Below are 26,857 nucleotides of genomic sequence, written 5' to 3' on the forward strand. Positions count from 1 at the left end.
TTTGGAGATGGGATTGTACTACAGGCTTTAATGATAAAAACCTACCAGTATTATTACGAACTTTTCATGTTCGATGGTGGAAAAATTTCCCCAATATTGATACGAAAGTTGTAGAAATTAAGTCTGCTATCATGCAAAATGAAAACAATCTTGGATTGCATCACGTCCTGGAAGTCCATTATGACTCCGATAATTTATTTGCAAGCTTCAAACCTCGATTGAGAGTTTGATTCCGAATATATCAGAAAAAGATATTATGAAAAAAATTATTAGAATCAATGAAGGATTCTATGGCACCTAAGTGCAATGAAGGCACATCTTCTTCTCACCCTGTTATTGACAACATGTCCATTTCGGCACCGTCAGCTGCAGAAGATGAAGATACTGATGACTTTACCAGTACTGAGCATGATGATAATGCTAATGAATTTCTACCGGATAGTCAGCCACCCGATGAGGATCCGGAAGAATATATTAATCTTATGTTGTAGGCATTCAAAGCAACATCTAAAAAGAAATAATTTATGCAGGATATGACTATGACAGACACATCTGTTCTAGATTCGTCGGCCAAGTCTGTCCAAAAGCAGCAGAGGAAATCTTATCCTCCGGCCCACAGTTGGCCTATTTGTCACATGACACCAGGCTCCTACAGTATATTTGGTCGGCCATTTTCCATAAAGTCACATTCATGGGATGCCACCAGTAGCTGCCTGCATCAAATAAGAGTGAAAGCTCTTCGTCAAAAAAAAGATGCTATGGGACCAAGCCCATCAAAGGTCTTGTCCTCATCTCAATCATGGAGATAAAGATGATAAAGATGATAAAGATGACTCATCCATGAATCTCAATTATAGAGATAATGACTCACAACCACCTCAATCATAGAGGTTACTTTTATGTTTATTGGTGGATGTCAAATGTTTTCCAATCCACTTATGGTTGACTCCGTCTATATAAGGAGTTAGTTTCATTAGGTAAGGCATAACTTGAAAAACCTTCCCTTTTGTCTTCAAGGTTGCCTACTCGTGTGTTTCCATTACTGAGAGTTTATTGTAAGTACTTTATGATTTTGTGAATAAATTAGTCGTGAGTTAAAGTTATTCTCTGCCTGTGCTTAGTTTATTTGCCTTCTGTCAATTTCCCTTCTTCCCGCTGTATTTGGTATTTGGTATCAGAGCCATGGAAGGCTAAACCTTGAATATCTAGGTATGGAGTAAGCTATTATAAATTTTTTATATCTTAATCATCAGGGGAGTTAACTTAGTTCGTAATGTTATAATACTTTTACTATTCATCTTCGTTCTTGTTATGATATGGGATGTCACCCAAGTTGCATTGAGGTATGCCCGTGTTGCCGTTGCCGTGGATAGGCGTAGGCATTGAAGGGCCGCTATACTCTTAAATCTTTGACAGACGTGTATCTGATCAAGAAGATGATGAACAGTAAATTAATTATGATATTAGGAATCAAAGTTTGCTTCGTTCATGATTCTCATATAATAAGTTTATAATATGTTTACTTCATACCAGGATAGTCCCCCTTCTGGTTCTCTTTTACCACTATTTGCTGTAGGTTAATTTAGTTTACTGTTAGTTTAATTTGTGTTTTCAATTTGTTTTAATTTGTCAAAGATGGCATCCAGTAGTAGGAGTACTGGATCGGTTAAGAATGCATCTCTAGTTGAATATAAAGTTCAACAACAATTGAATGATTGGACAATTCCGTCCATTAAACCTACATCGATCTACAAAAAAGGAACTTTCACCCTTTCGAGTACCATGGGAATTAAAACCATGGAACAAACAATTAATCTTGAAAATCAATATTCAACTCTTAAATTATTAGAGTTAACAGATCTCAATAAGTATCTAGCAGATACTGAGAAGAAATATATGCATATTGGATGCATACAGATTGCGTTCAAACCCTTGACCCTACTAGGGATGAACACATGTCTGCAGGCCATACTTCGCGATGGTCGCTGTTTGGATTGGAAACCCTCATTAATGGGTATTGTGGAAACAAGTCTCAGTAGGGGACCTGTTTATTTTAATGTCCATCCCTTACCCTATCATTAACAGATAGGAATTTGTTAGAATCTATCCAGTTGAGGATTCTAACACAAGGATACAATTTTATCCCTGGAACTAAAACCATTGCAGTAATTGCAAGGATTCATTTCAAAATTAAGAATACCCTAGTCCCTAAGGTATTACACTTACCAGATCAAGGTAAGACTGTTTTGATCGAGACTGATCTTATGAGTGCAAATGTTGCCACTCCAAGGATGATCAATTGGGAGGAAATTCATTTCCCAGCCAACTGGACTATTCCTCAGGCTGTTCCTCCACGACTACTGAATAATCAGGATATTGATCATGTCATCCAATCAACCGATGGCGATGTGGTAATCAATTTCAAAGACAAGACTCCATATCGAGTCTCTTTACCACCCACGTCATCTGATATTCGGATGTAGGTCCCTCTACTCGCCTACAGGAATTGGATGAAAAACAATCCATAAAGGATGATTCCTCATTAAAAGGAATCCACCTATCAGACACCCAGATACCTCATGGGGTCTACTGAGAAAGGGAGCAAGACCGGACTTCTCCCACTTCCAGTGAAATGACTGGTTTTACTCTGTGATTATGATTTTTACACCTTACCAGAGTAACCCAGATCCACCACCTTTTGTGGTGGACAGAGCAACAATCAAAGCTGAATTCTTTCACCCCAATAATCTAGGTTTCAAAAATTGGTTTTTTGACACCTATGGGGCCGCAGAACGCATGGAATTTTCAAATGACTTTTATCTTTATTTGGAAACAAATAAAGTTCTTATGTCCTTTGTTGATTGGTTCATGCAAACCAGACTCAAGCAAGCGGAGAAACGACCCTTAGTTTCTTCCCATGCCCCTACTCTTTCTACTTTAACGAAAGAATGGCAACTTATGTCTGGCCGCAATATCAGATCAGTTCATCCTCCTACTGATCCAATTCCATTGGAATTTCTAGGTCCGTCAGGGAAATCCCCTGAAATAATAGAAGCAGTTGCTTTTGTCAACCCCGAATTGGCCAAAACTCCAATGGGCCAAATTAGTAGACAAAACAACTTCACCAATTTAAATCTCCAAACGATAGGCCAACAACTTACTTGTATTGAAAATTTATTGGACAAAGATACACCTGAGAAATCTTGTCACAACCCTTTTGACTTATCTTCTCGGAAATTACCTTTGTTGATGGATGGTAAACCACTCATCAAACCACCTATTCCAATCAGGAACTTTAAATTGGATAATACTTCTGAAGTCGTTGAGGAATTGTTATCCAGATTGGGCAAATTAAATCTTTCCGATGATCACATCAAACAAGCCCAACAGGCTCATGAAGCCCAAGCTAATATGGTTCGCAAAAGTCTCCATGTTTTGGAAGCTGACGAATCTAATGATGAAGAGTCTCAAGAAGAATCTTTATCGCAAAATAATACTTAGGATTTCACTCCTTCAGCATATTCTTATTCTGATATAGGCCAAAACCCTAACCTTCATGATTTGGGTTTAACCAATATTAATCAGACTGAAGCAATTCTTCAGGAAATGATTAAGGACCAATCGAGTATACACAAATTGAATTATACGAAAGTATCTACTCGGGATTGGGATCTAAATCGCAAAATCTATTATCATAGGCCTACACCTCAGAACCTATTATATGAAGAGAATGCGTATTTAGATCAAAAAGCTTATGATGGTTGATCCATTTATGAATGGAACATCGATGCTCTGTCTAAATATCAGATTTTAGAACATTGTCGAAGAATGCTTATGTATGCTACTATTTGTAGACAACATAAGAATTCAGATCAAGGTACAGCAGAAATGATAACTGCTGGATTTTCTGGACATTTAAAAGGTTGGTGAGATAATATCCTTACTCCCGCACAACATCATGAAATCTATAATTCAAAAAAGGTAATTAAAACTGAAGCAGGCCAAGCCTACCTAGGCGAGGATGATGCAGTTTATACCTTGATTTCATGTATTGTCCACCATTTTATTGGCAATTTTATGTCCACTACTGACAAGGGACGAGAGGTTTTGCAAAATCTGAGGTGTAGAACACTTAGCCATTTTAGATGGTATAAAGATGTTTTCCTTACTAAGGTTATGCAAAGAACCGATGCCAATAATGAATATTGGAAAACTAAATTTATTGATGGATTACCCACACATTTTGCTAATAAGGTACACAAAAGGTTAGGTAATGAGGTAGGAATAATCAACTACCAACAATATACATACGGTCTCCTTATCAGTGCTGTCATTCCAGAAGGACTGACCTTATGTAATGATTTAAAGCTTCAAGCTTAGCATAAGAAACAAAATCTTACTGGAAAGCGTGAGCTTGGTGAATTTTGTGATCAATTTGCTTGTGACACAGAACCACCACCTTCCCATCAAAGGAAGGGCAAAGGGAAAGTCTCTCATTCTAAGAGATCGGAACCCTACTCACACCAGAGTAGAAGATATCCCAAAAGACAGTCTCATCAAAAGACTCGTAAGTAACCTAGGAGACCTCTTCCACGTCAGAGACCTCCTCCTAGGAGAAATCCCCCAGACAAAAAGAAAATTGTCTGTTATAAATGTGGTAAATTAGGCCACTATTCCAATAGATGCAAAACAAAAGAGAAATTAAACCAACTCAAAATAGATAAAGGATTGAGAATCCAGTTGACTAAAATTCTCTTAAATTCTGATTCTGGAGATGATATTGATTATGCCTCATCCAGCCAATCAGAAGATGATCCAGATTGCAGTTGTTCTCATCTCCAATCTGTAGCTCAAATGCATCAGATTAATGTTCTAACCAATGATCAACATCTTATGCTTAAGAACATTGATCAAGAGGAAGATCCTCACACAAAAAGATATTTAATAAAAGAATATCTTGATCAAATTCAAAGTACTTCAAAAAGTGTGCAAGGACTCAAACCTTATTCTTTGAAGGAAATTCTTGGTCGTAATGGAGAACTTAATTCTCCAAAAGAACCTATATCTATCTCCTCATTACAAGGAGATATTAAATAAATCAAGCAAGAATTAAAAGAATTAAAATCTTTATATAAAAAGCTTGAACAAAAATATGAGCAACAACAGTTGCCTCCCTAAAAGAAATCAGATGATTCTTTTCTAAATCAAATTACCAAAGTCATCCATCAAAGATGGCATACTATGATTAATTTGGTTATTGACCAGAACTTTGTCATTCCTAAATTGACAGCTCTGATTGATAGTGGAGCAGACTTAAACTGCATCCAGGAAGGGTTGATTCCAACCCAATATTTTGAGAAAACAACTCAAACTTTAGCTAATGCTAATGGAGACAAAATGAAGATTAATTATAAACTCAATAATGCCTCCATCTGCACTAATAATCAGAGCATTATTACTGACTTTTTATTAGTAAAAAATATGAAACAACAGGTCATATTAGGTACTCCTTTTTTGGAGAAAATTATGCCAATAAAAGGCATAGATAACCATGGAATTCATGGACAGGTTAATAATAAACCTATATATTTCTCTTTCAAATCTCCTCCTCAAATTAGTTTTATCAATGAGATTTCCGAATTGAGAAATGTAAAAGAACAGCATCTCAGTTTCCTGCATAAAGAAATACAATTTTTAACCCTTGAACAGCAGTTGGAAACCCTAGAGATCAAAGAGAAAATTAGTTCTCTTCAAAAATTATTAACCCAAGAAATTTGTAGTGACATTCCTACAGCATTCTGGGATCGACATAAATATATTGTGTCTTTACTATATATTGATGAGTTCAATGAAAGAACCATCGCCACCAAAGCCAGACCTAGCCAAATGAAACATGCTTTACTAGATCTGTGCAAGAAGGAAATCGAAAATCTCTTGGATAAGAAATTAATTAGAAAATCTTACTCCCCATGGAGTTGTACTGCTTTTTATGTCAATAAAAATGCAGAAAAGGAACGATGTGTTCCAAGATTAGTGATTAATTATAAACCACTCAATGACTGTTTGAGATGGATTCGCTATCCTATCCCAAACAAAAAAGATTTATTAGACAGATTATTTTCTGCTAAAATATTTTCCAAATTTGATTTGAAATCTGGATATTGGCAAATTCAAATTAATGAAAAGGATAAATATAAAACTGCATTCACTGTCCCTTTTGGTCACTTTGAATGGAATGTTATGCCTTTCGGTTTGAAAAATGCTCCATCTGAATTTCAAAATATCATGAATGATATATTTGCTCCTTATTCTGAATTTACCATTGTTTATATTGATGACATCCTTGTTTATTCAGAATCTATTGATGCTCATTTTAAGCATGTACATGTTTTCAAATCAGTTATTAGAACACATGGGTTGGTGATTATTATAACAAAATACAGCGGGAAGAAGGGAAGAAGGTTCTTTCATTGAAGGGATATCTCCACCATTTTTCAAACTGAAAGGCATAACATTCCATTCGAAGTGACCAAAAGGGACAATGAATGCCGTTTTATATTTGTCCTTTTCATTAATTTGAATTTGCCAATATCCATATTTCAAATCAAATTTGGAAAAGATTTTAGCAGAAAATAATCTGTCTAATAAATCTTTTTTGTTTGGGATAGGATAGCGAATCCATCTCAAACAGTCATTGAGTGGTTTATAATTAACCACTAATCTTGGAACACCTTGTTCCTTTTCTGCATTTTTATTGACATAAAAAGCAGTACAACTCCATGGGGAGTAAGATTTTCTAATTAATTTCTTATCCAAGAGATTTTGGATTTCCTTCTTGCACAGATCTAGTAAAGCATGTTTCATTTGACTAGGCCTTGCTTTGGAGGGAATGGTTCTTTCATTGAACCCATCAATATATGGTAAAGACACAATATATTTATTTCGATCCCAAAAAGTTGTAGGAATATCACTACAAATTTCTTGGGTTAATAATTTTTGAAGAGAACTAATTTTCTCTTTGATCTCTAGAGTTTCCAACTGCTGTTCAAGGGTTAAAAATTGTATTTCTTTATGCAGGAAACTGAGATGATGTTCTTTTACATTTCTCAATTCGGAAATCTCATTGATAAAACTAATTTGAGGAGGAGATTTGAAAGAGAAATATATAGGTTTATTATTAACCTGTCCATGAATTCCATGGTTATCTATGCCTTTTATTGGCATAATTGTCTCCAAAAAAGGAGTACCTAATATGACCTGTAGGTCATATTTTTGACTAATAAAAAGTCATTAATAATGCACTGATTATTAGTGCAGATAGAGGCATTATTTAATTTAAATTTAATCTTCATTTTGTCTCCATTAGCATTGGTTAAAGTTTGAGTTGTTTTCTCAAAATATTGGGTTGGAATTAACCCTTCCTGGATGCAGTTTAAGTCTGCTCCACTATCAATCAGAGCTGTCAGTTTAGGAATGACAAAGTTCTGATCAATAACCAAATTAATAACAGTTTGCCATCTTTGATGGATGACTTTGGTAATTTGATTCAGAAAAGAAGCTTCAGATGTCCTTTCTGGAGCCAAATGTTTTTATTCACATTTTTGTTCAAGCTTTTTATATAAAGATTTTAATTCTTTTAATTCTAGCTTGATTTCTTTAATTTCTCCTTGTAATGAGGAGATGGATATTGGTTGTTTAGAAGAAATAATTTCTTCTGATTGACTAATAATTTCCTTCAAAGAATAAGGTTTGACTCCTTGAATGGGAGAATTCTTTGGAGTACTTTGAATTTGATCAAGATATTCTTTAATTAAATATCTTTTGGTTTGAGGATCTTCCTCTTGATCAATGTTCTTAAGCATAAGCTGTTGATCAGTCGTAAGAACATTAATCTGATGTATTTGAGCCACAGATTGTAGATGAGAACAATTGCAGTCTGGATCATCTTCTGATTGGCTGGATGAGGCATAATCAATATCATCCCCAGAATCAGAATTTAAGAGAGTTTTGGCCAACTAGATTCTCAATCCTTCATCTATTTGAAGTTAGTTCAACTTCTCTTTGGTTTTGCATCTATTTGAATAGTGGCCTAATTTACCACATTTATAACAGAAAATTTTTTTTTTGTCTGGAGGATTTCTTCTAGGAGGATGTCTCTGACGAGGAGGAGGTCTCCTAGGTTCTGGACGAGTCTTTTTATGAGACTGTCTTTTGGGATATCTCCTACTCTGGTGTGAGTTGGTTATCAGAGGTAACTAAGTATCATATTTTTGTTCAAGCTTTTTATATAAATATTTTAATTCATTTAATTCTTGCTTGATTTCTCTAATTTCTCCTTGTAATGAGGAGATAGATATAGGTTGTTTTGGAGAATTAAGTTCTCCATTACGACCAAGAATTTCCTTCAAAGAATAAGGTTTGACTCCTTGCACACTCTTTGAAGTACTTTGAATTTGATCAAGATATTCTTTTATTAAATATCTTTTTGTGTGAGGATCTTCCTCTTGATCAATGTTCTTAAGCATAAGCAGTTGATCATTGGTCAGAACATTAATCTGATGCATTTGAGCTACATATTGGAGATGAGAACAACTGCAATCTGGATCATCTTCTGATTGGCTGGATGAGGCATAACCAATATCATCTCCAGAATCAGAATTTAAGAGAATTTTAGCCAACTGGATTCTCAATCCTGCATCTATTTGGAGTTGGTTTAATTTCTCTTTTGTTTTGCATCTATTGGAATAGTGGCCTAATTTACCACATTTATAACAGACAATTTTCTTTTTGTCTACGGGATTTCTCCTAGGAGGAGGTCTCTAACGTGGAAGAGGTCTCCTAGGTTCATGACGAGTCTTTTGATGAGACTGTCTTTTGGGATATCTTCTACTCTGGTGTGAGTAGGGTTCCGATCTCTTAGAATGAGAGACTTTCCCTTTGCCCTTCCTTTGATGGGAAGGTGGTGGTTCTGTGTCACAAGCAAATTGATCACAGAATTCACCAAGCTCACGCTTTCCAGTAAGATTTTGTTTCTTATGCTGAGCTTGAAGCTTTAAATCATTACATAAGGTCAGTCCTTCTTGAATGACAGCACTGATAAGGAGACCGTATGTATATTGTTGGTAGTTGATTATTCCTACCTCATTACCTAACCTTTTGTGTACCTTATTAGCAAAAAGTGTGGGTAATCCATCAATAAATTTAGCTTTCCAATATTCATTATTGGCATCGGTTCTTTGCATAACCTTAGTAAGGAAAACATCTTTATACCATCTAAAATGGCTAAGTGTTCTACACCTCAGATTTTGTAAAACCTCTCGTCCCTTGTCAGTAGTGGACATCAAATTGCCAATAAAATGGTGGACAATACATGAAATCAAGGTATAAACAGCATCATCCTCGCCTAGGTAGGCTTTGCCTGCTTCAGTTTTAATTACCTTTTTTGAATTATAGATTTCATGATGTTGTGCGGGAGTAAGGATATTATCCCACCAACCTTTTAAATGTCCAGAAAATCCAGCAGTTATCATTTCTGCTATACCTTGATCTGAATTCTTATGTTGTCTACAAATAGTAGCATACATAAGCATTCTTCGACAATGTTCTAAAATCTGATATTCAGACTGAGCATCGATGTTCCATTCATAAATGGATCGACCATCATAAACATTTTGATCTAAATACGCATTCTCTTCATATAATAGGTCCTGAGGTGTAGGCCTATGATAATAGATTTTGCGATTTAGATCCCAATCCCGAGTAGATACTTTCGTATAATTCAATTTGTGTATACTCGATTGGTCCTTAATCATTTCCTGAAGAATTGCTTCAGTCTGATTAATCTTGGTTAAACCCAAATCATGAAGGTTAGGGTTTTGGCCTATATCAGAATAAGAATATGCTGAAGGAGTGAAATCCTCAGTATTATTTTGCGATAAAGATTCTTCTTGAGACTCTTCATCATTAGATTCGTCAGCTTCCAAAACATGGAGACTTTTGAGAACCATATTAGCTTGGGCTTCATGAGCCTGTTGGGCTTGTTTGATTTGATCATCGGAAAGATTTAATTTGCCCAATCTGGATAAAAATTCCTCAATGACTTCGGAAGTATTATCCAATTTAAAGTTCTTGATTGGAACAGGTGGTTTGATGAGTGGTTTACCATCCATCAACAAAGGTAATTTCCGAGAAGATAAGTCAAAAGGGTTGTGACAAGATTTCTCGGGTGTATCTTTGTCCAATAAATTTTCAATACGAGTAAGTTGTTGGCCTATCGTTTGGAGATTTAAATTGGTGAGGTTGTTTTGTCTACTAATTTGGCCAATTCGGGGTTGACAAAAGCAACTGCTTCTATTATTTCAGGGGAAATTAAAGAAATCGAGCAAGAATTAAAAGAATTAAAATCTTTATATAAAAAGCTTGAACAAAAATATGATACTAAGTTACCTCTGATAACCAACTCACACCAGAGTAGGAGATATCCCAAAAGATAGTCTCATAAAAAGACTCGTCCAGAACCTAGGAGACCTCCTCCTCATCAGAGACATCCTCCTAGAAGAAATCCTCCAGACAAAAAGAAAATTGTCTATTATAAATGTGGTAAATTAGGCCACTATTCAAATAGATGCAAAACCAAAGAGAAGTTGAACCAACTTCAAATAGATGAAGGATTGAGAATCCAGTTGGCCAAAATTCTCTTAAATTCTGATTCTGGGGATGATATTGATTATGCCTCATCCAGCCAATCAGAAGATGATCCAGACTGCAGTTGTTCTCATCTGCAATCTGTGGCTCAAATGCATCAGATTAATGTTCTTACGACAGATCAACAACTTATGCTTAAGAACATTGATCAAGAGGAAGATCCTCAAACCAAAAGATATTTAATTAAAGAATATCCTGATCAAATTCAAAGTACTCCAAAGAATTCTCCCATTCAAGGAGTCAAACCTTATTCTTTGAAGGAAATTATTAGTCGATCAGAAGAAATTATTTCTTCAAAACAACCAATCTCCATCTCCTCATTACAAGGAGAAATTAAAGAAATCAAGCTAGAATTAAAAGAATTAAATCTTTATATAAAAAGCTTGAACAAAAATGTGAACAAAAACATTTGCCTCCAGAAAAGACATCTGAAGCTTCTTTTCTGAATCAAATTACCAAAGTCATCCATCAAAGATGGCATACTGTTATTAATTTGGTTATTGATCAGAACTTTGTCATTCCTAAACTGACAGCTCTGATTGATAGTGGAGCAGACTTAAACTGCATCCAGGAAGGGTTAATTCCAACCCAATATTTTGAGAAAACAACTCAAACTTTAGCCAATGCTAATGGAGACAAAATGAAGATTAAATTTAAATTAAATAATTCCTCCATCTGCACTAATAATCAGTGCATTATTACTGACTTTTTATTAGTCAAATATATGACACAACAGGTCATATTAGGTACTCCTTTTTTGGAGAAAATTATGCCAATAAAAGGCATAGATAACCATTGAATTCATGGACAGGTTAATAATATACCTATATATTTCTCTTTCAAATCTCCTCCTCAAATTAGTTTTATCAATGAGATTTCCGAATTGAGAAATGTAAAAGAACATCATCTCAGTTTCCTGCATAAAGAAATACAATTTTTAACCCTTGAACAGCAGTTGGAAACTCCAGAGATCAAAGAGAAAATTAGTTCTCTTCAAAAATTATTAACCCAAGAAATTTTTAGTGATATTCCTACGGCTTTTTGGGCTCGACATACACATATTGTGTTTTTACCATATATTGATGGGTTCAATGAAAGAACCATTCCCACCAAAGCAAGGCCTAGCCAAATGAAACATGCTTTACTAGATCTGTGCAAGAAGGAAATCCAAAATCTCTTGGATAAGAAATTAATTAGAAAATCTTACTCCCCATGGAGTTGTACTGCTTTTTATGTCAATAAAAATGCAGAAAAGGAACGAGGTGTTCCAAGATTAGTGGTTAATTATAAACCACTCAATGACTGTTTGAGATGGATTCGCTATCCTATCCCAAACAAAAAAGATTTATTAGACAGATTATTTTCTGCTAAAATCTTTTCCAAATTTGATTTGAAATCTGGATATTGGCAAATTCAAATTAATGAAAAGGATAAATATAAAACGGCATTCACTGTCCCTTTTGGTCACTTTGAATGGAATGTTATGCCTTTCGGTTTGAAAAATGCTCCATCTGAATTTCAAAATATCATGAATGATATATTTGCTCCTTATTCTGAATTTACCATTGTTTATATTGATGACATCCTTGTTTATTCAGAATCTATTGATGCTCATTTTAAGCATTTACATGTTTTCAAAATAGTTATTAGAAAACATGGGTTGGTGATATTGGCACCAAAAATGAAATTGTTTCAGAACTCTGTTAGATTTTTAGGTCACAATATTCACAAGGGAAAAATAGTTCCCATTGATAGAAGCATTGACTTTGCCTCCAAGTTTCCTGATGAATTACTAGAGAAAACTCAACTTCAGAGATTTCTAGGAAGTCTCAATTATATTGCGGATTATTATCCTCATCTTGCCCAAGACTCCGCAATATTACATAAAAGACTAAGAAAGAATCCTGAGCCTTGGACTCCTAAACATACTCAGGCAGTCCAATTAATCAAAAGCAAGGTTAAGCAACTTCCTTGCCTTAACCTCACTAATCCTTCTTATCCGAAGGTGGGAGAGACTGATGCTTCCCATATAGGCTATGGTTGCATCTTAAAACAAAGAAATCCATCAGGTAAAGAAGAACTTGTTCGATTTACCTCTGGAAATTGGCATAATGCACAGGCTAATTATTCCACTGTGAAACAGGAAATATTGGCAATAATTAAGTGCATTCATAAATTCCAGGATGATTTATTAAATCAGAAATTCCTTTTAAGAGTTGATTGTTCAGCAACCAAATCGATTCTTAAGAAGGATGTGAAGAATCTTACTTCCAAACAAATCTTTGCCAGATGGTAGGCGGAATTAAGCGCCTTTGATTTTGATATAGAACATATCAAAGGAGAATTAAACTCCTTACCTGATTTTCTAACCCGTGAATTTTTCCAGGGTCAAAATCATGTATAACCCCGCAAGGGGCAATCCACTCCCAATGAGAGGACGTGGTAATCAACAATCCAGAGGCCGAAGCCGAAAGAAACCAGAAAGAGGAAATTCCTCAGCCAAGAAGGGCAAAGCCCCAGTGTCGTATAAGGAGACACTTGAAATAGAGCCAGAGTATATTACTCTTTTGGATACGGAGACAATTTTGCTCCTCAATAAAGAGGACCTTGAGGGTACATTGGATTCCTGGGAGATGTTACAGAAATGGCTTGGAGAAGCCTACTGTCCCATCCGAGCAGGAAAACGACGGTATTCCTTTGAATCTATTTTGGTTCATCTGAATTCTATATCAGTGCATCATACACTGACAAATGTGGCGAAATGGGATAGCCCAAGAGCGTACAACAAATGTACAATACAAGATTCATGCATCCCTCAACATGGGGAAAAATTGATTTAGCTAAAGCAGCTAATCTTCCTATTGATAAGGAATTTAATTATTGGGATTATATGGATTCTTGGTATAATACCTTTTATTACCAAAATCCTTCCCATAGGCATTCCAGGTTTTTCCAATGGGAAAAGAATGTCTTTCAGAGGTCATTACCTCTACCCAGTTGGGTATTTGCATTGTGGAACAAATTTGGGCCACCCATTTCAATATTACCTGAGCCCATTAAGGCTTGTTTTGTGAAATGGACTCAATCCAGTCCTGAGCTTAAAGCTCTAGGTTATGAAAAACCCCCAAAGAATTGGGACAGTCTTATCTTCTTTATGGTATTTTCTCTACCATAGATTTGGAGATGGGATTGTACTACAGGCTTTAATGATAAAAGCCTACCAGTATTATTAAGAACATTTCATGTTCGTTGGTGGAAAAATTTCCCCAATATTGATACCAAAGTTACAGAAATTAAGTCTGCTATCATGCAAAATGAAAACAATCTTGGATTGCATCGCGTCCCGGAAGTCCATTATGACTCCGATAATTTATTTGCAAGCTTCAAAACTCAATTGAAGAGTTTGATTCCGAATATATCGAAAAAAGATATTATGAAAAAATTATTAGAATCAATGAAGGATTCTATGGTAACTCAGTGCAATGAAGGCACTTCCTCTCAACCAGCAGACAATAACATGTCTGTGTCTGAACCTTCTACTACTGAAGATGATGAAGACATTGATTATAATAGCACTGAGCAAGATGATAATGCTCAAGACTCTTTATCGGATAGTCAGCCACCCGATGAGGATCCGAAAGAATATATTAATCTTACGTTGCAGACATTTCGTGCAACATCTAAAAAGAAATAATTTTGCAGGATATGACTATGACAGATAAATCTGTTCCAGATTCGTCGGCCAAGTCCATCCAAAAGCAACAGAGGAAATCTTATCCTCCAGCCCATAGTTGGCCTATTTGTCACATCACGCCAGGCTCATACAGTATCTTTGGTCGGCCATTTTCCATAAAGTCACACGCATGGGATGCCGCAAGCTGCCGCCTGCATAGGATAAGAGTAAAAGCTCTTCGTCAACAAAAGACGCTATGGGACCAAGCCCATCAAAGGTCTTGTCCTAATCTCAATCATGGAGACCAAGATGATAAGGATGATAAAGATGATCAAGTTGATGACTCATCCAAGAATCTCAATTATAGAGATAATGACTCACCACCTCAATCATAGAGGTTACTTTTTGATACCCGTTGTATTTGGTATCAGAGCCATGGAAGGCTAAACCTTGAATATCCAGGTATGGAGTAAGCTATTATAAATTTTTTATATCTTAATCATCAGGGGAGTCAACTTAGTTCGTAATTTTATAATACTTTTACTATTCATCTTCGTTCTTGTTATGATATGGGACGTCACCCAAGTCGCGTTGAGGTATGCCCATGTTGCCGTTGCCGTGGATAGGCGTAGGCGTTGAAGGGCCGCTACACTCTTAAATCATTGACAGACGTGTATCTGATCAAGAAGATGATGAACAGTAAATTAATTATGATATTAGGAATCAAAGTTTGCTTCGTTCATGATTCTCATATAATAAGTTTATAATATGTTTACTTCATACTAGGATATTCCCCCTTCTGGTTCTCTTTTACCACTATTTGTTGTAGGTTAATTTAGTTTACTGTTAGTTTAATTTGTGTTTTCAATTTGTTTTAATTTGTCAAAGATGGCATCCAGTAGTAGGAGTACTGGATCGGTTAAGAATGCATCTTTAGTTGAATATAAAGTTCAACAACAATTGAATGATTGGACAATTCTGTCCATTAAACCTACATCAATCAACAAGAAAGGAACTTTCACCCTTTCGAGTACCATGGGAATTAAAACCATGGAACAAACAATTAATCTTGAAAATCAAGATTCAACTCTTAAATTATTAGAGTTAACAGATCTCAATAAGTATCTAGCAAATACTGAGAAGAAATATATGCATATTGGATGCATACAAATTGCGTTCAAACCCTTGACCTTACTAGGGATGAACACATGTCTGCAGGCCATACTTCGCGATGGTCGCTGTTTGGATTGGAAACCCTCATTAATGGGTATTGTGGAAACAAGTCTCAGTAGGGGACCTGTTTATTTTAATGTCCATCCAAACCTTACCCTATCATTAACAGATAGCAATTTGTTAGAATCTATCAATTTGAGGATTCTAACACAAGGATACAATTTTATCCCTGGAACTGAAACCATTGTAGTAATTGCAAGGATTCATTTCAAAATTATGAATACCCTAGTCCCTAAGGTATTACACTTACCAGATCAAGGTAAGACTATTTTGATCGAGACCGATCTCATGAGTGCAAATGTTGCCACTCCAAGGATGATCAATTGGGAGGAAATTCATTTCCCAGCCAACTGGACTATTCCTCAGGCTGTTCCTCCACGACTACTGATTAATCAGGATATTGATCATGTCATCCAATCAACCGATGGCGATGTGGTAATCAATTTCAAAGACAAGACTCCATATCGAGTATCTTTACCACCCACATCATCCCGATATTCGGATGTAGGTCCCTCTACTCGCCTACATGAATTGGATGAAAAATAATCCATAAAGGATGATTCCTCATTAAAAGGAATCCACCTATCAAACACCCAGATACCTCATGGGGTCTACCGAGAAAGGGAGCAAGACCGGACTTCTCCCACTCCCAGTGAAATGACTGGTTTTACTCTATGATTATGATTTTTACACCTTACCAGAGTAACCCAGATCCACCACCTTTTGTGGTGGACAGAGCAGCAATCAAAGTTGAATTCTTTCACCCCAATAATCTAGGTTTCAAAAATTGGTTTTTTGACACCTATGGGGCCGCAGAACGCATGGAATTTTCAAATGACTTTTATCTTTATTTGGAAAAAAATAAAGTTATTATGTCCTTTGTTGATTGGTTCATGCAAACCAGACTCAAGCAAGCGGAGAAACGACCCTTAGTTTCTTCCCATGCCCCTACTCTTTCTACTTTAATGAAAGAATGGCAGCTTATGTCCGGCCGTAATATCAGATCAGTTCATCCTCCTACTGATCCAATTCGACTGGAATTTCCAGGTCCGTCAGGGAAATTCCCTGAAATAATAGAAGTAGTTGCTTTTGTCAACCCCGAATTGGCCAAAACACCTATGGGCCAAATTAGTAGACAAAACAACTTCACCAATTTAAATCTTCAAACCATTGGACAACAACTTACCCGCATTGAAGATTTATTGGATAAAGATCCACCCGAGAAATATTGTCAGAATCCTTATGACTTATCTTCTCGAAAATTACCTTTGGTGATGGATTGGAAACCACTCATCAAACCACCGGTTCCAGTCAGGAACTTTAAATTAGATAACAATTCTGAGGTAGTCGAAGAATTGTTATTGCGGCTTGGTAAATTGAATCTTTTCGAAGATCAAATCAGACAAGCCCAACAGACGCATGACGTCCAAACTAATGTGGTTCACACAAGTCTCCATGTTTTGGAAGCTGACGAATCCAATGATGAAGATTCTAACGAAGTGTCTTTATCGCAAAATAATATTGAAGATCTAACTCCTTCAGCATACTTTGATTCTGATATAGGTCAAACTCTTAATCTTCATGATTTGGGTTTAACTAATATCACTCAGACTAAAGCAATTCTTCAGGAAATGATTAAGGACCAACCGAGTATCCAAAAATTACATTATAATAAAGAATCTACTCGGGCTTGGGATCTAAATCACAAGATCTATTATCATAGGCCTACACCTCAGGACCTATTGTATGAAGAAAATGCGTATATAGATCGAAAAGCTTATGATGGTCGCTCCATTTATGAATGGAACATAGATGCAATGTCTGAATATCAAATTTTAGAACGTTGTCGCAGAATGCTTATGTATGCTACCATTTGTAGACAACATAAGAATTCCGATCAAGGAATCGCAGAAATGATAACTGCTAGATTTTCTGGACACTTAAAAGGTTGGTGGGATAATATTCTTACTCCTGCACAACATCATGAAATATACAATTCAATAAAGGTTATCAAAACTGAAGTAGGCCAAGCCTACCTAGGTGAGGATGATGCAGTTTATACCTTGATTTCATGTATTGTCCACCATTTTATTGGCAATTTGATGTCCACTACTGATAAGGGACGGGAGGTTTTCCAAAATCTTAGATGTCGAACACTTAGCCATTTTAGATGGTATAAAGATGTTTTCCTGATTAAGGTTAAGCCCAACAGGTAAAAACTACAAATATATAGATTCCTGACTAAGGCTCAATAAAGTACTTATCATAAAGTACTTATCATAACAAGTAGGGGACCTGTTCTTTCTTTCTCTATTTCTTGCTTTTTTATTTCTATCTTGATTCTTTCTTTCTTCTTGTTTTCTTCTTTCTTATTTCTTTCATTGTGCCTTATTTCTTTGTTTGTTCCTTCTTTTTTCTTTCTTTCTTGTTTCTTTATTTCTTTCTTTCTTGATAACATCTTCTTTGTTTATTTCGTTATTTCTTTCTCTCTTTTTTCTTTCTTTCTTTCTTCTTTTTTGTTTCTTTCTTCTTTTTTTACATCTCTATTGGTTCTTTCTTTCTTTTCTCATTTATTATTTTTTTCATGTCTACTTTCTCTCTACCTTGTTTCATTCTTTCTTTATTTTTCCCTTTCCCGCTTTCTTCATTCTTTCTTTATTTTTCCCCAGCGGGAAGAAGGGAAATTGACAGAAGGCAAATAAACTAAGCACAGGCAGAGAATAACTTTAACTCACTACTAATTTATTCACAAAATCATAAAGTACTTACAATAAATTCTCAGTAATGGAAACACACGAGTAGGCAACCTTGATGACAAAAGGGAAGGTTTTGCAAGTTATGCCTTACCTAATGAAACTAACCCCTTATATAGACGGAGTCAACCATAAGTGGATTGGAAAACATTTGACATCCACCAATAAACATAAAAGTAACCTCTATGATTGAGGTGGTTGTGAGTCATTATCTCTATAATTGAGATTCTTGGATGAGTCATCTTTATCATCTTTATCATCTTTATCTCCATGATTGAGATGAGGACAACACCTTTGATGGGCTTGGTCCCATAGCATCTTTTGTTGACGAAGAGCTTTCACTCTTATCCGATGCAGGCGGCTACTAGTGGCATCCCATGAATGTGACTTTATGGAAAATGGCCGACCAAATATACTGTAGGAGCCTGGTGTCATGTGACAAATAGGCCAATTGTGGGCCGGAGGATAAGATTTCCTCTGCTACTTTTGGACGGACTTGGCCGACGAATCTGGAACAGATGTGTCTGTCATAGTCATATCCTGCAGAAATTATTTCTTTTTAGATGTTGCTTTGAATGCCTGCAACATAAGATTAATATATTCTTTCGGATCCTCATCGGGTGGCTGACTATCCGGTAGAAATTCATTAGCATTATCATCATGCTCAGTACTGGTAAAGTCATCAATATCTTCATCTTCTGCAACTGACGGTGCCGAAACGGACTTGTTGTCATCAACAGGGTGAGAAGAAGATCTGCCTTCATTGCACTTAGGAGCCATAGAATCCTTCATTGATTCTAATAATTTTTTTATAATATCTTTTTCCGATATATTCGGAATCAAACTCTTAAATTGAGTTTTGAAGCTTGCAAATAAATTATCGGAGTCATAATGGACTTCCGGGACGCGATGCAATTCAAAATTGTTTGCATTTTGCATGATAGCAGACTTAATTTTTACAATTTTGGTATCAATATTAGGGAAATTTTTCCACCATCGAACATGAAAAGTTCGTAATAATACTGGTAAGCTTTTATCATTAAAGCCTGTAGTACAATCCCATCTCCAAATCCATGGTAGAGAAAATACCATAAAGAAGATAAGACTGTCCCAATTCTTTGGGGGTTTTTCATAACCCAGAGCTTTAAGCTCAGGACTGGATTGAGTCCATTTAATAAAACAAGCCTTAATGGGCTCAGGTAATATTGAAATGGGTGGCCCAAATTTGTTCCACCATGCAAATACCCAACTGGGTAGAGGGAATGACCTCTGAAAGACATTCTTTTCCCATTGGAAAAACCAGGAATGCCTATGGGAAGGATTTTGGTAATAAAAGGTATTATACCAAGAATCCATATAATCCCAATAATTAAATTCCTTATCATTAGGAAGATTAGCTGCTTTAGCTAAATCAAATTTTCCCCATGTTGAGGGATGCATGAATCTTTGTATTATACATTTGCTGTACGCTCTTGGGCTATCCCATTTAGCCACATTTGTCAGTGTATGATGCACTAATATAGAATTCAGATGAACCAAAATAGATTCAAAGGAATACCATCGTTTTCCTGCACGGATGGGACAGTAGGCTTCTCCAAGCCATTTCTGTAACATCTCCCAGGAATCCAATGTACCCTCAAGGTCCTCTTTATTGAGGAGCAAAATTGTCTCCGTATCCGAAAGAGTAATATACTCTGGCTCTATTTCAAGTGTCTCCTTATACGACACTGGGGCTTTGCCCTTCTTGTCTGAGGAATTTCCTCTTTCTGGATTCTTTCGGCCTCGGCCTCTGGATTGTTGATTACCACATCCTCTCATTGGGAGTGGATTGCCCCTTGCGGGGTTATACATGATTTTGACCCTGGAGAAATTCACGGGTTAGAAAATCAGGTAAGGAGTTTAATTCTCCTTTGATATGTTCTATATCAAAATCAAAGGCGCTTAATTCCGCCTGCCATCTGGCAAAGATTTGTTTGGAAGTAAGATTCTTCACATCCTTCTTAAGAATCGATTTGGCTGCTGAACAATCAACTCTTAAAAGGAATTTCTGATTTAATAAATCATCCTGGAATTTATGAATGCACTTAATTATTGCCAATATTTCCTGTTTCACAGTGGAATAATTAACCTGTGCATCATGCCAATTTCCAGAGGTAAATCGAACAAGTTCTTCTTTACCTGATGGATTTCTTTGTTTTAAGATGCCATCATAGCCTATATGGGAAGCATCAGTCTCTACAACCATCGGATAAGAAGGGTTGGTCAAGTTAAGACAAGGAAGTTGTTTAACCTTACTTTTAATTAATTGGACTGCCTGTGTATGTTTGGGAGTCCAAAGCTCAGGATTCTTTCTGAGTCTTTTATGCAATATTGCGAAGTCTTGTGCAAGATGAGGATAATAATCCGCAATATAATTGAGACTTCCTAGAAATCTCTGAAGTTGAGTTTTCTCCAGTAGTTCATCCGAGAACTTAGAGGCAAACTCAATGCTTCGATCAATGGGAACTATTTTTCCCTTGTGAATATTGTGACCTAAAAATCGAACAGAGGTCTGAAACAATTTCATTTTCGGTGCTGATATCACCAACCCATGTGTTCTAATAACTGATTTGAAAACATGTACATGCTTAAAATGAGCATCAATAGATTCTAAATAAACAAGGATGTCATCAATATAAATAATGGCAAATTCAGAATAAGGAGCAAATATATCATTCATGATATTTTGAAATTCAGATGGAGCATTTTTCAAACCGAAAGGCATAAAATTCCATTCAAAGTGACCAAAAGGAACAATGAATGCAGTTTTATATTTATCCTTTTCATTAATTTGAATTTGCCAATATCCAGATTTCAAATAAAATTTAGAAGAGATTTTAGCAGAAAATAATCTGTCTAATAAATATATTTTTTTTGGGATAGGATAGCGAATCCATCTCAAAAAGTCATTAAGTGGTTTATAATTAACCACTAATCTTGGAACACCTCGTTCCTTTTCTGCATTTTTATTGACATAAAAAGCAGTACAACTCCATGGGGAGTAAGATTTTCTAATTAATTTCTTATCCAAGAAATTTTGGATTTCCTTCTTGCACAGATCTAGTAAAGCATGTTTCATTTGGCTAGGTCTGGCTTTGGTGGGGATGGTTCTTTCATTGAACCCATCAATATATGGTAAAGACACAATATATTTATGTCGATCCCAGAATGCTGTAGAAATGTCACTACAAATTTCTTGGGTTAATAATTTTTGAAGAGAACTAATTTTCTCTTTGATCTCTAGGGTTTCCAACTGCTGTTCAAGGGTTAAAAATTGTATTTCTTTATGCAGGAAACTGAGATGCTGTTCTTTTACATTTCTCAATTCGGAAATCTCATTGATAAAACTAATTTGAGGAGGAGATTTGAAAGAGAAATATATAGGTTTATTATTAACTTGTCCATGAATTCCATGGTTATCTATGCCTTTTATTGGCATAATTGTCTCCAAAAAAGGAGTACCTAATATGACATGTTGTGTCATATTTTTGACTAATAGAAAGTCAGTAATAATGCACCGATTATTAGTACAGATGGAGGCATTATTGAGTTTATATTTAATCTTCATTTTGTCTCCATTAGTATTAGCTAAAGATTGAGTTATTTTCTCAAAATATTGGGTTGGAATCAACCCTTCCTGGATGTAGTTTAAGTCTGCTCCACTATCAATTAGAGCTGTCAATTTAGGAATGACAAAGTTCTGATCAATAACCAAATTAATCATAGTATGCCATCTTTGATGGATGACTTTGGTAATTTGATTTAGAAAAGAATCCTCATATTTCTTTTTGGGAGGCAAAAGTTTTTGCTCATATTTTTGTTCAAGCTTTTTATATAAAGATTTTAATTCTTTTAATTCTTGCTTGATTTCTTTAATTTCTCCTTGTAATGAGGAGATAGATATAGGTTGTTTTGGAGAATTATGTTCTCCATTACGACCAAGAATTTCCTTCAAAGAATAAGGTTTGAGTCCTTGCACACACTTTGAAGTACTTTGAATTTGATCAAGATATTCTTTTATTAAATATCTTTTTGTGTGAGGATCTTCCTCTTGATCAATGTTCTTAAGCATAAGCTGTTGATCATTGGTTAGAACATTAATCTGATGCATTTGAGCTACAGATTGGAGATGAGAACAACTGCAATCTGGATCATCTTCTGATTGGCTGGATGAGGCATAATCAATATCATCTCCAGAATCAGAATTTAATAGAATTTTAGCCAACTGGATTCTCAATCCTTTATCTATTTTGAGTTGGTTTAATTTCTCTTTTGTTTTGCATCTATTGGAATAGTGGCCTAATTTACCACATTTATAATAGACAATTTTCTTTTTGTCTGGGGGATTTCTCCTAGGAGGAGGTCTCTGACGTGGAAGAGGTCTCCTAGGTTCCTGACGAGTCTTTTGATGAGAATGTCTTTTGGGATATCTTCTACTCTGGTGTGAGTAGGGTTCCGATCTCTTAGAATGAGAGACTTTCCCTTTGCCCTTCCTTTGATGGGAAGGTGGTGGTTCTGTGTCACAAGCAAATTGATCACAGAATTCACCAAGCTCACGCTTTCCAGTAAGATTTTGTTTCTTAAGCTGAGCTTGAAGCTTTAAATCATTACATAAGGTCAGTCCTTCTTGAATGACAGCACTGATAAGGAGACCGTATGTATATTGTTGGTAGTTGATTATTCCTATCTCATTACCTAACCTTTTGCGTACCTTATTAGTAAAAAGTGTGGGTAATCCATCAATAAATTTAGTTTTCCAATATTCATTATTGGCATCGGTTCTTTGCATAACCTTAGTAAGGAAAACATCTTTATACCATCTAAAATGGCTAAGTGTTCTACACCTCAGATTTTGCAAAACCTCTCGTCCCTTGTCAGTAGTGGACATCAAATTGCCAATAAAATGGTGGACAATACATGAAATCAAGGTATAAACTGCATCATCCTCACCTAGGTAGGCTTGGCCTGCTTCAGTTTTAATTACCTTTTTTGAATTATAGATTTCATGATGTTGTGCGGGAGTAAGGATATTATCCCACCAACCTTTTAAGTGTCCAGAAAATCCAGCAGTTATCATTTCTGCTATACCTTGATCTGAATTGTTATGTTGTCTACAAATAGTAGCATACATAAGCATTCTTCGACAATGTTCTAAAATCTGAAATTCAGACAGAGCATCGATGTTCCATTTATAAATGGATCGACCATTATAAAATTTTTGATCTAAATACGCATTCTCTTCATATAATAGGTCCTGAGGTGTAGGCCTATGATAATAGATTTTGCGATTTAGATCCCAATCCCGAGTAGATACTTTCGTATAATTCAATTTGTGTATACTCGGTTGGTCCTTAATCATTTCCTGAAGAATTGCTTCAGTCTGATTAATATTGGTTAAACCCAAATCATGAAGGTTAGGGTTTTGGCCTATATCAGAATCAGAATATGCTGAAGGAGTGAAATCCTCAGTATTATTTTGCGATAAAGATTCTTCTTGAGACTCTTCATCACTAGATTCGTTAGCTTCCAAAACATGGAGACTTTTGCGAACCATATTGGCTTGGGCTTCATGAGCCTGTTGGGCTTGTTTGATTTGATCTTCGGAAAGATTTAATTTGCCCAATCTGGATAACAATTCCTCAACGACTTCGGAAGTATTATCCAATTTAAAGTTCCTGATTGGAACAGGTGTTTTGATGAGTGGTTTACCATCCATCAACAAAGGTAATTTCTGAGAAGATAAGTTAAAAGGGTTGTGACAAGATTTCTCGGGTGTATCTTTGTCCAATAAATCTTCAATACGAGTAAGATGTTGGCCTATCGTTTGGAGATTTGAATTGGTGAAGTTGTTTTGTCTACTAATTTGGCCCATTAGAGTTTTGGCCAATTCGGGGTTGACAAAAGCAACTACTTCTATTATTTCAGGGGATTTCCCTGACGGACCTGGAAATTCCAGTCGAATTGGATCAGTAGGAGGATGAACTGATCTGATATTACGGCCAGACATAAGCTGCCATTCTTTCGTTAAAGTAGAAAGAGTAGGGGCATGGGAAGAAACTAAGGGTCGTTTCTCCGCTTGCTTGAGTCTGGTTTGCATGAACCAATCAACAAAGGACATAATAACTTTATTTGTTTCCAACTAAAGATAAAAGTCATTTGAAAATTCCATGCGTTCTGCGGCCCCATAGGTGTCAAAAAACCAATTTTTGAAACCTAGATTATTGGGGTGAAAGAATTCAGCTTTGATTGCTGCTCTGTCCACCACAAAAGGTGGTGGATCTGGGTTACTCTGGTAAGGTGTAAAAATCATAATCACAAAGTAAAACCAGTCATTTCACTGGGAGTGGGAGAAGTCCGGTCTTGCTCCCTTTCTCGGTAGACCCCATAAGGTATCTGGGTGTCTGATAGGTGGATTCCTTTTAATGAGGAATCATCCTTTATGGATTTTTTTTCATCCAATTCCTGTAGGCGAGTAGAGGGACCTACATCCGAATATCGGGATGACGTGGGTGGTAAAGAGACTCGATATGGAGTCTTGTCTTTGAAATTGATTACCACATCGCCATTGGTTGATTGGATGACATGATCAATATCCTGATTTATCAGTAGTCGTGGAGGAATAGCCTGAGGAATAGTCCAGTTGGCTGAGAAATGAATTTCCTCCCAATTGATCATCCTTGGAGTGGCAACATTTGCACTCATAAGATCGGTCTCGATCAAAACAGTCTTACCTTGATCTGGTAAGTGTAATACCTTAGGGACTAGGGTATTCATAATTTTGAAATGAATCCTTGCAATTACTGCAATGGTTTCAGTTCAAGGGATAAAATTGTATCCTTGTGTTAGAATCCTCAACTGGATAGATTCTAACAAATTCCTATCTAATAGAAGGGTAAGGTTTGGATGGACATTAAAATAAATAGGTCCCCTACTGAGACTTGTTTCCACAATACCCATTAATGAGGGTTTCCAATCCAAACAGCGACCATCGCGAAGTATGGCCTGCAGACATGTGTTCATCCCTAGTAAGGTCAAGGGTTTGAACGCAATCTGTATGCATCCAATATGCATATATTTCTTCTCAGTATCTGCTAGATACTTATTGAGATCTGTTAACTCTAATAATTTAAGAGTTGAATCTTGATTTTCAAGATTAATTGTTTGTTCCATGGTTTTAATTCCCATGGTACTCGAAAGGGTGAAAGTTCCTTTCTTGTAGATTGATGTAGGTTTAATGGACGGAATTGTCCAATCATTCAATTGTTGTTGAACTTTATATTCAACTAAAGATGCATTCTTAACCGATCCAGTACTGGATGCCATCTTTGGACTAATTAAAGCAAATTTAAAACAAATTTAAAACACAAATTAAACTAACAGTAAACTAAATTAACCTACAGCAAAGAGTGGTAGAGAACCAGAAGGAGGAATGTCCTAGTATGAAGTAAACATATTATAAACTTATTATATGAGAATCATGAACGAAACAAACTTTGATTCCTAATATCATAATTAATTTACTGTTCATCATCTTCTTGATCAGATACACGTCTGTCAACGATTTAAGAGTATAGCGGTCCTTCAACGCCTACGCCTATCCACGGCAACGGCAACACGGGCATACCTCAACGCGACTTGGGTGACGTCCCATATCATAACAAGAACGAAAATGAATAGTAAAAGTATTATAACATTACGAACTAAGTTAACTCCCCTGATGATTAAGATATAAAAAATTTATAATAGCTTACTCCATACCTGGATATTCAAGGTTTAGCCTTCCATGGCTCTGATACCAAATACAGCGGGAAGAAGGGAAATTGAATACAACGGGAAGAAGGGAAATACATGAAATCATAGAAGGCATATCCATGGTTACTTTCTATATTTCATTTTTATTTTATCTTTTTTTCACTATTTCATTTTACTTTCTATATTTCATCTATCGTTCTATATTTTATTTTACTTTCTTTATTTCATTTTATTTTCTATATTTGATCTTTCTATCTATTGTTCATTTTTCTTCTAATATTTTATTTTACTTACCATATTTCATTTTTCTTTCTATATTTCATTTTTCTTTCTATATTTCATCTTTCTTTCTATATTTCATGTTACTTTATATATTTCGTTTTTCTTTCAATATATCATTTTTCTTTCTATATTTCATTTTACCTTCTATATTTCATCTTTCTTTTTATATTTCATTTTATTTCTATATTTCATTTTACTTTCTATATTTCATCTTTCTCTCTATATTTCACGTTACTTTATATATTTTGTTTTTCTTTCTACATATCATTTTTCTTTCTATATTTTATTTTACCTTCTATATTTCATCTTTCTTTCTATATTTCATTTTATTTCTATATTTTTTCTTACTTTATATTTGTGAACTTTCTTTCTATATTTTTTCTTTCTTTATATTTGTGTCTTAATCTCTATAATTTAGCTT

The sequence above is a fragment of the Aristolochia californica genome, unplaced genomic scaffold, assembly GCF_029961685.1.
Source record: "Aristolochia californica isolate CCGP_79_NKW_82.1479 unplaced genomic scaffold, dmAriCali1.0.hap1 SCAF_10, whole genome shotgun sequence".
Lineage (NCBI taxonomy): Eukaryota > Viridiplantae > Streptophyta > Magnoliopsida > Piperales > Aristolochiaceae > Aristolochia > Aristolochia californica.